This window comes from Scleropages formosus, chromosome 16 (genome assembly GCF_900964775.1).
Source record: "Scleropages formosus chromosome 16, fSclFor1.1, whole genome shotgun sequence".
In the NCBI taxonomy this organism is placed as follows: domain Eukaryota; kingdom Metazoa; phylum Chordata; class Actinopteri; order Osteoglossiformes; family Osteoglossidae; genus Scleropages; species Scleropages formosus.
Window position 1 is genome coordinate 1022394 of NC_041821.1, and position 10923 is coordinate 1033316.

The window sequence follows — 10923 nt, forward strand, 5'->3', positions numbered from 1 at the left end:
GGAAAACTGGGCACCTTGAGACAACTGCTCTGATGGAGAAACACTGACAGTGGTGCTGCTTATGGTGATGTTCGTCCTCTGGTCTATGACTCTGTACACACCACTGTCAGATGGTGACGCAGGGTGCAATTGGAGACTCCCATTCTGGATGGACACCCTGTGGTGGTACTGTGCCTCACACCGTGGTAAACCTCCTTCCACCACACACACAGACACACCGTTTGAGTTACTAGACCCAAAGAGCACAACTCTCACTGATTCTGCAGTGCGGAACAGCAGGAGGATGGACTGACCCTCCCGGACAGTTCAGTCGTGTTCATGGCCTGAGAGGAGGAGAAATGGATGCCAAGTCCACCAGCCAGGGTAGAAGTGGTTAAGGAGCTGCAGTTGTGAGTCATGGACAATGTTTAAATCCCAGAAAGGGACCAACTTTATACCTTTAAATCTAGACTAGACTTATTCCAGTTTTTTCCATCAAGCGACAAATGTTTTCCTGAGCACTTTAACACAAATCCAGAAACATTTTGACTGTCAATAGTGTGAAATACAAATTTTCTGACATGTGGACTTGAAGATCCTGCCTCACAGTATTTTCCACCCCGACAGACAGTGACATTGTGCTGCAGTAGAAAGAGCACAAGAATAATGAAAGAGAAGATTGAAATCACACTGTACCTCTAACTGTGAGATTGATTGTCCCTGGATATCCCGTCACATTCTCATTGTAGAAACAACAGTAGCTCCCTTCATCTGAGAGACGCGTCTCGTTCAAGAGCAATGACAGGTCGCCCTTTCGGGCATCCTTTTCAGACACGGTGACTCTGTCTTTGAACCCGTAGCCCAGAGTAACCGACCCATGATGAAGGTGCAGAACAAGTTTACCGTCCTTCTCCCAGCGCACATCAAACTGACCGTCTTCGGTCTGTATGTTGACGTTGGCGTAAAAGTGGAGCGTGGCGGGGTCCCCTACCAGTACAGAGACCTCCGTGGGCACTGAGGGAGTACAGGACAATTACTGCTCCTAATCTCACAATTTACATTTACTAACATCAAACTTGTACCCTTAAATTTGTATAAAATGTTAACAAGTCATACTTTGCAACACAGAAATTAAATAAAGTGAACCTTATGAACCTATGCAAATACTCTTTTACAATCATGCATCTGTGTGCTTGCATGCAGCTAGAAATCTTGTGAGTCTTTGCCATCTACAATAATAAATAAGCTGTCAGATAAGCAAATAATTTTTATAATGCAAAAAAGTTAATGACTTGTCCAAGGCAGAGTGGGAGTGGTTTGGACAGGCATAGGGTCTAAGTTCACTTCAGCTGAGGTCAATGAGCTGGACTCCAAATCAATGCGGGAAGAAACAACCCAATTGTAATTATTGTCACTGCATGGGAAACTGTGCCTGACTGTAGCCAATGAAACTGAAAAAAAAAGTCAGATGAAAGTGCAGAATTGTTGTTAATGGTTTACTAGAAAGATCCCCAGAGGGTGGCACAGCAAGTAGTGCTGCTGTCTCACAGTGCCTGGGTGGTGCAAGAGGACATGGGTTTGATCCCTGCTCAGTTTCTGTAGAGTTTCTCTGTTCTTCCTGTGCCAACATGGGGTGGTGCCCCTTTTTTAACCTTTAGCCTCTTGCCTAAAGTTTCCGGAAGAGGCTCTGGGTCACCATGACCCTGCTTGAGACAAGCAGTTACAGAAATTGGACTGGGGGGATATGGCAGGCTCTAGGATGCTGTGACCTTGAGCAGGACTAGCAGTTACTAAAAATGAGCGTGGGAACTCTAATGCAAAGAATTTTTACAGTATTATGAATATCAGCAATTAAATATATTACTTATACAAACAATTACATACATGAACAACCATATCCATCCCATCTGTCCAGTGCAGGTTTGCCATGGCCCTACCTACCATGACTGTACCATGGAAGCACAGGGCGCAAAGCATGTGTGGGAAGTAATTAATATAATGAACTACATTATAATTATTTCCTTGAGCCACCAATGGACCTGTGATTTCTCCAGGACTGCAGGCCACAGTGATTCTGCAGTGTCATCTTGATCCTTCCTTCTCAGTTTCATTCCAAATGCATTGATAAGGGTGTCTCTTCAACTTAGGGGTGGCCCTCTTTTTTTTTTTTCGTTTTTTATTTTACTCTCATATAGTGTTTCTGCAACATTTCCCATGCCTTCCTTTCCTTCTTATTTTTGGGGGCCTCATGGGTGCTTTTTGTTTGATACTAATTTTTCTTTTCATTGCTTTCTGTGTAGTGATAACACATTTTGCTTCAGCTAATGTGTCCCATGTTTCACAGCCATAGCTCAGAGTACAGTAGAGTATGGAAGATGTGGAGCTAGGATCTTGCTTTGCGTAAATTTGGATTTATTGTGCTTTTTAATGTGATCAAAAGCCTTCCAAGGCTTTTTCTTTTGTTGATTTTTTATTCGTTACTCAGTTTATTCAGATAATATCATTGTTAATTTAATTAGCTAACCCAACTGTACATATTCAATTTTTTCAGTGTTATTGTTTTGGTGTTGCTCTGCAGTCCTCACATGATTAATTTTTCATTAATTTGCTTTTAAAGGGTGATTTTTTTTTTTTTATGCCCAGCTTTTCAAAATTTTAGTTTTTTTTTCTAATTGTGAGAGTCAAGAAAACGTTCAGAGGCTGGGATTGAGGTGAACTCTGGTGCAGAGATTTAATGTCAAGTAACTTGTGTAGCCGATGAATTGTAGATTCATGGTGATGTAAACAAATGAAGACCTGGATGAGGAACATTGGAAGCTTGATGGAGACAAAGGCAGGTATGGTCCTGGAACAGGACTGCAGGAAAAGGTTCTCTCTGAAAGGTGGGTCGGTATGTTGTCTCTTCAAATGTTGCAATGCTGCTCTGCATCCATGTTCCTTTTGTAAAAGATTTAAGTTTGGATGTGGTGACACTAGGAGACTGTTCACTAGTGGTGCATATGAGTGTATGATGAGTCTTTTCTCCCCTCCGGGTTTGCCATAGGCAGGACTTCGTACATGCGCACTGGAGTGCATCAGCCAGTCTTCTTGTGAGTTTCACATGTGTTGCAGCTAATAACTTTGAAAGTGTTTGAAACCAACCTGGACGGGTAGCGTTGGTTATTTTTGGGAGCCCTAAGTGTCTAGGCGAACCCTACATGAACGCTTGGTTACACTTTTATTCTTCTTCTGCTGATTGTGATCTGGTGCAGTAGTGTGGGTTAGGGCCCACAGACCTGCTGGCCATACTTCACGAGGTGTGATGCCGATGGATTTGCAGAAATCAGGACAAGATCATCAGCAAATAGCCACACAGTTTAGGGTTTCACCATCTAGGTTGATGCCACCGTCTAGATCACATATCAGCTTTGGATATTTTTTCCACGACAGCAGTAAATAAAAAGGCCACTTCTTGTCCTTGTATTATCTTTGTTACTTTCACACATAATGCCTCTTGCGAATATGGATTGTACACTCAAAGAGCAAGTTAAAGTCACTAGTTAAAATGGAAAAATGTGTTTTGGCTATTGGAAGAAGTCAGAGCACCTGGAGTAAAACCAAACGCACACAAGGGGAACATGCAAACTCCATACAGAATGAGCTGCATTCAGACCTACATTTGAACCCATCACCCAGGAGCTCTGAGACACTTTCACTGCAACAGAACAAGAGTGTTTGTTAGTAAAACACACTAAAATTGTCATTTGGCCTTGAATGAGGTAATTCAGTTCAAGACTTTTCAGTGAGCCTCCTGAAATTAAAATTATAATTAAATATTGCAGAAATTGAAAGTATATTGTACTTTAGCTCATTGCACACTGCATCGTAATATCAAGGAAGTGAAAGGCCTATTTTTAAAATAATATGGATTTAAAAACACAGACTTACCCTAAATATTCAGTCTGACATCATAGAGCCATTTCATGTTGGAAAAAGCACCTGTAGGTATTGTTATCATTGTGCTCAACAGGGTTGATGAGGAGGGAGAAGTTTCCACCCTCAGTCTCCTCGTTGGACAAAAACTTGCCCTGGAAGTAATGAGCAACAAGCTCTCCACTGTCCACTGTCCAATTCACCTCTGTCTGACCCATGTGGGCAGTGCCACTGCAGGGTACGAGGACGGAGCCTTTCACATCCACAGTCACATTTTTAAATACTGTGGTCTTCAAGGGATGAACTGTAGACATAAAGACACACAGAGACTTATGAGTTCAAGGTTCCATCAAAACATCAGGTCTTCTGGGCCTTTTCTAGACTGTGGTCCCCTGTAACAATCTAATGAAGTCCAGGCATCCCCTCCTGGAAAACTGTCCATAAATAAAATATTGTACTGAATTCATTCACTGAAACCTGATTATCTTCACAGAGAAATATGCCATGGCAGGTGATGGCATAGCAATCTCTTCATCTCTGAAGCTTTTGAAAACCTGGTCAGACAGTTATGAAAGGAAGCCTGTGGTTCACACGCTCCATGAAGCCAGTTCACAGGCCCCAGGTTAAGAACCTGTGGTCTAATCTCCTGGTAATTTCATAGTTACATTTCATCAAGTTAGATACATTGCTGTATTCGGATAATCAAACATATTCCTTAAAGATCACTTTTGTATGTCACCCAGTTTCCTCTTATGAGCCGCTCTTATGAATTCCAGGCCCACAGCCACAAAAGTCCTGCCAACGTGTACTGCAGTACATAGCCTGTGAAATGGCACAAATAGAAATGCCTGATTAAACTGCTGTGATTTTTCTGATCAGGGTTCTGTCATTTTGATAAATTATTTAAAAATTCTGTTGGTGTTCCCAAACAATTTCATCAGCCAATGTTAAATGTGTGATTTTTAATCCTTCAGGATGTGTCAAGCATTGTTCCCCTCTTCTGAGGTAACACAATACATCAACACTGATGGCTGGAAATTATTGCACGCAGCTCAAAATTTGCCTGTATAAAAGTATTTTTTTAAATTCTTTCAATCAAAAACAACACTTGTATTTAAACTTACTAGTGTCTAAAGTACTCCCTAGGACTTAAAGAGGAGAGCTGGTAGTGTAGTAATTATAACTACTACCTTTGGACCTGAAGGCTGCAGGTTTAAATCCTGCCTGTTGAGCAAGGTTTGTACCCTAAATTTCTCCACTAGAAATACCCAGCTCTATAAATGGGTTAATAATTGTAACCTTATGTTAAGCTTTTTTGAAAGAAAAGAATCAGCTAAATGAATAAAAAGATGTACAATTCAGAAGCCCCCTTCATCATTATGATTTGAGTGCAGTACATCTTACACACTGGATGGTTTGTGAACAGAGAAAGGCATTAAATCTAACTGGTCTAACAAATCTAAAGTGAGTCAGGTACCTTACAGGAAGGGCATCTCTCAGATGTACAGTAGCCTGAGTTTTTTTCAGGCTGCACCGTCCCCAGGCAAGGGGCAAAACGTCTATGTTCCGAATGTTAGTAAAGCCATCATTTTTGCCACAACTTGTGGCTGTTCCAAAGTGAACTTCCTTGACTGCATAACAACTAACATTGTAAGCAGGGGTGGGGGATAAGTTACGTTTACTCAAATAAAGCCTACGGAAGAAAAAGTGACACCAGAGTCGTTTTTATTTCATCCCAATGGTGTGAGAAACAATAAGTGCACAGTCATTGGCGCGAAAAAAGTCATTACTCCACAACCTTATTCAGCATCATTAAGCATGTAATAAGAGTGCAAAAACAATTTCGAAAGAGCGCGCTATAAAAACAAACTCAGTCAAGCAGACCAAATAAGAACATCTTTTCAGTTTAACTTTTCTCCATGCTTGACCTAGATAACACATCCACTAAGCTGTGCGCAGTGTTATTGCCCTATGGCCTACAATTAGAATCTGTCCTTAAGTGTTGGGGCACCAAGTGCTCGTAGGTCTGTACCTCCTGCAAGAAGGAACAGAAAGAAAACCATCTATGGAGAGTGACTGAGGTCTGCAAAAATCATTATCTATGACTTTCCTGCACTCATTTATTTACAGTTGGTTCAGTTCAGTTTCCTCCTGGTTTTCCTGGTGAGGGTTGCATCAGTATCAGGAAGCGCTTTCTCTCCCCAACCACATATTCAAGCTCCTCCGGCAGAAAACCTATGCGTTCCCAGACCTGCTGTGAGATATAAACTCTCCACCATGTCTTGTTTCTGCCTCAGCGTGTCCACCCAGTGGGAAGCGCCCAGTAGGCATTCTAACAACATGCCCGAGCCACCTTCTCAGTTTGGAGGAGGAGCAGCTCTACTCTGAGACACTTCTAGATACCTCCATGACCTCAAACTTTGAGGTGGTGATTTTCATGTTGGCCGCAAGGTGCACACAGAAGGTCACACTCAGATGAGTGTGAAGAGAACATCATTCGTAAAAAGCAGAGAAGCCAAACTTAGCCCCTCCAAGCCTTGATTCACATTGAGATTCGATCCATGAAAATCACACATAGATGCAGAGACAAGACACAATCTTGGCAGAGCACAATGCAACCAACCAAGCAACCAACCAACAAATGAACAAACAAACCATCTTAATGCCTGTTGCTTCTGTTGGGGCTTCCCTTGCTGAACAAAGCACGGTGCACATATAAAAGGTACATGGACCTTGTTGGTAATAGAGCTACTGGGACTCGCATCTGGAGCCAGGCCTGGGGGTGGTGTTTTCCGGCGAGTACCTTTTGACTAAGTGATCCGCAAAACCTGGTTAAGCTCAACCCAAAATGACAACGTAGAGCCATCGGCTACTGGTAGCGTAGTGGTTACAGCTGTTGCAGGTTTGAATCCCAGCCCCAGCTGTAGTATCCATGAGTAAAGCACTTACCCTGAATTGCTGCAGTAAATTAGGGAGCTGTATAAACGGGTAAGTCACTGTAGGTAGATTAACAATGTGAGTTGCTAGGGTGAAAAGTGTCAGCTAAATGAAAAAATATGAATCTTGGGGGCGTAGTACCTGCAGCGTGGGGGTTGGGTGCAATAGCAGGCATGAGTGCTGTGGATCCAGATGAATATTTACAGTTTGTTACATAAAAAAACACAAACAATGTGCCAAGTCCACAAAAGCATTTAATTTACATTAACATTTATTCGTTTAGCAGATGCTTTTTTCCATTTACATTAAGTCCGGTGCTTGAGAGCTCTCAGCATCTAGCGTACAACAAGAACACCTGATCAGGGCTGAGATTTGTTTGTACATCTGCAGCAAGGAGTCCAAATATCCCCAAATGAATGAATGAATGAATGAATCAAAGATTTATTTGTCAAATGCAAAGCAATACATCAGACAGTAGTGTTTTCTGGCATTTTGGAGACTGGAGGTCCAAACTGGAAGATCCTTCAAAAAGAAGAAAGCTGCTCATCCACACCTTTATAAACAGGCACTCCAGCCTCCTCTCTGTATTGGCGAATGTGTGTTTTTAAAGGCAGGAGAAACTGTAAATAAAACAGAAGTGACTCCGCCCCACGCAAAGAAAGCAAAATTATATATATTGTCTCCAAATAAAAATCTTATCTTATTCCTAACAATAATGGTTCTGTGACTCTGCTTGGAGGTGTCTCTTACCCTGCTGTTGTTTCTGTAGTGAACCCAGTTGATACACCATGTGGAAGGATCTGTTTTTCGCAGTCTCTCAGAAATAATAACAGAGCGGTTCGGTCTTTGTTTCAGAATGAAGTTGCCACCTTACCTTATGTCACTGCTTATTGGAACTCCTTTGTTGACAAGGTCCCATGGGAGAAAGTTTGGCTGTTGACTCACAAATATTTCTTAACCAACAAGGTTAGGGAAATCTGTTTCAGGATTATACACAAATTCTATCCTGTCAAGCATTTTCTTAGAAAATTCAAGGATGGGCTTGATGTAAAGGGGTGCGGTGGCGCAGTGGGTTGGACCGCAGTCCTGCTCTCCGGTGGGTCTGGGGTTCGAGTCCCGCTTGGGGTGCCTTGCGACGGCCTGGCGTCCCGTCCTGGGTGTGTCCCCTTCCCCCTCCGGCCTTACGCCCTGTGTTGCCGGGTAGGCTCCGGTTCCCCGTGACCCCGTACGGGACAAGCGGTTCTGAAAGTGTGTGTGTGTGTGTGTGTGTGTGTGTGTGTGGGATTGATGTAAATTGTTCTTTTTGTAGCCTTCGCCCAGAGATGGTGCCTCACCTCTTTTGGCACCGCCGTTATACCAAACAGCTATGGAGAGATGTCTCAAAATTTTTTTATTGATAAACTGTGTAAGGATTTTGCTTTGTATTATGAATGTGTACTGTTTGGGTTCTTCCGTTTTGATAAGCACACAGAGAAACAGGCTTATATCATTAATTTATTAATCATTTTGGCTAAATATCATATACACAGGTCAAAATTTGCTAATAAAAAGCCTATATTTTCTGTTTTTCTTAAAGAAGTTAAGCAGTACATTGACACGATCAAGGAATGTGATAATAAGAAGGATATTAAGACTGTTTCTTATTGTGATATTTTTAAGGTTTTGATGTAATATTTGGTTACTGGAGTGTTTTATAATTTCCTTTTTTTATATAAAAAAAGAAATTCCCCCTGGCTAGGTTGACTGACTGTGTTCTGAATTAATGTTCTGGTATATGGGACAAGCGGTTCTGAAAATGTGTGTGTGTGTGTGTGTGTGTGTGTGTGTGTGTATTGTGTGTGATTTGTTTCATAATAAATTAAAAAAAAAAAAATGTTCTTCTCTTCCGGTTTAAGGAAACCGATGGTGTGAGCGTGTGTTTGGTACCTCCGTCAGTTATGATTAATTTACCACTTCTCTAACGCATAGATGGCTACGCCAACAAGAAGTCATACATATTTTTCTTCTTTCCCTGCTGAGTATGAAAATATGTATGACGACTGAGCGAAAAATAGCTGTCACTTACTTGGTTACTGACCACGTGTCATTTTCTACGGGTTGAATAACTGCTACAGGTGGTTTTCACAATACAGTAGTGCGCACCGTGACGATCGAGGCATCGAGTAATAAACTTTTTTCGTCAGAATTGCGTAAAATCGCCTCGTTGCTTCAGGCAGCTTTGACACACCCCCGCGAGGCAGCGAGCGCTGAAATGGCGCCTAAAAGTTTCGCGCCTTAGCGCCTGGATCCCCGCGCCATTTCCCCGCCCCCTTCTCCAGGAGGCCCGGCCCACTTAAAGTGACCTCTCCCCAATAAGAGTAAACCGCTACATGTACAGTATCCGTAGCGCTTTAAACCAAAGCGTTGTAAGTATGTGGAATTATGAGGCTGAAATCGATGGTGACTGAAGCGCGGAGCTCCGGCTATCTATCCCATAATCCACGTGCCGTCCGCGCGCGGGCGCGCGACTGGAGCGACATGGATGTCTTGCTCTTACTTCTCCGCGCTTCCGCGTCCGCTACCAGCTCTCTCTCTACTTTAGTTTTCTCTGAGAGGTAAAGTGGTCTGATGAGTGAATAAATGCAGTGATTAGAGCTGCTGTCTTTGGTCCCAAAGGACGTAGGTTTGAATCCCCCATCCAGCTCCTCTTGTATCCTGGAGTTAGGGAATTTCTCCAGGAAAATTATAGTACAGCTGTATAAAAATGGGAAAATAACTGAGTACATTAACATTGTAAGTCTCTTTGGAGTAAAGTGTCAGATCAATGAATGAGTATGTAAAAGTATTATCACTGTTTTTTTACCCACCACACAATAATTGGTGTTTTGGGTGAAAGTAAATCATACAGTAATATCCAGGTTAATGATATTAATGATATTAATAATAACTAATACAGTATGAGTTTAAATTAAAACTTTTTTTTTTTTTTTTTCTCTGAACCGCTTGTCCCAGATGGGGTCGCGGGGAACCGGAGCCTACCCGGCAACACAGGGCGGAAGGCCGGAGGGGGAGGGGACACACCCAGGACGGGACGCCAGTCCGTCACAAGGCACCCCAAGCGGGACTCGAACCCCAGACCCACTGGAGAGCAGGACCCGATCCAACCCGCTGCGCTACCGCACCCCCCTAAATTAAAACATTTTTATACAATTTTGTTATGGTCTTAGCATATAATTTAACTATAGTTTAACTTCTGTCTATGTGCATAGGAATTTACATTTTGGATTAATTTGTCGCAACTGCATTTGCTTATTATTTCTTCGAAAACAATGTACTGATTTAGGTGGACATGCAGGAGAAAGAGGTGAATTGTAAATTGTACGGCAACACCCTGGCAACAGTCCAAGGGTCTGAATGTTTTTCTGAATTTTTTTAATATGCCTCATGCAGGATTTCTTTTGCTTGATTTAATTAAACAAATTATATAGGGTATATTTTAGTGTTGGCATGGTGGATTTTATGTGTCTATTTATCTTTATATAAAGATTTTAATACAGGGAAAGTGATGAATGTAGAGATTATAAGTGCCATGCTGGACAGCTTGTGGTACCAGACACTTTTGGTGTCTTGGTACTCCATTATGATCTGCTGAAAAAAAGGAAAACATTTAGGATCATATGATTTGGTCTCATATGATGTGGGCTTACTTGAGCCATAATGAAAGGGCTGTGGGAGTAAATAACACAAAAAAGGTTGGGAACCACTGTACTAGATAATCTCGTTAATGTTTCAGTTAAATTTATTTTGGCGTATAGATTTGCGTTATGTAACTGGCAAACTTGCAAACAGTAAATGTTCATGTTGCGCTCCTGTCCCTTGAAGGAAACTTTAAAACTGGAACTGTATGTATTTTTGTCTTTCTGATATGTTCCAAAAGCGGTCAGGTTTCAACCAAACGCAAAGAACGAAAGCCGAGCCTGCTGTTACAGCGTGACTCTCATCAGCCTTTCTGATTTCTTCAGCGGCACCGCACTTGCACTTGTTTCCAGGTGTTTCTCACCCTCTGGTAGGTCGGTCACCTCTACGTCGCTCACCCTTTCGCCATACTGTGTTCAG

General features: G+C 42.1%; 1 long non-coding RNA gene across 1 annotated transcript; it reads right to left on the bottom strand.

Moving 5' to 3' along the window:
* Nucleotides 1-689: 689 nt before the first annotated feature.
* LOC108930004 (uncharacterized) lies at nt 690-3921 on the bottom strand. The gene is made up of 3 exons (XR_001965799.2): nt 3907-3921; nt 3636-3673; nt 690-993 (listed from the first exon to the last, which is right to left on the bottom strand). It is a non-coding gene; the product is annotated as an uncharacterized LOC108930004 (long non-coding RNA).
* Nucleotides 3922-10923: the final 7002 nt, after the last annotated feature.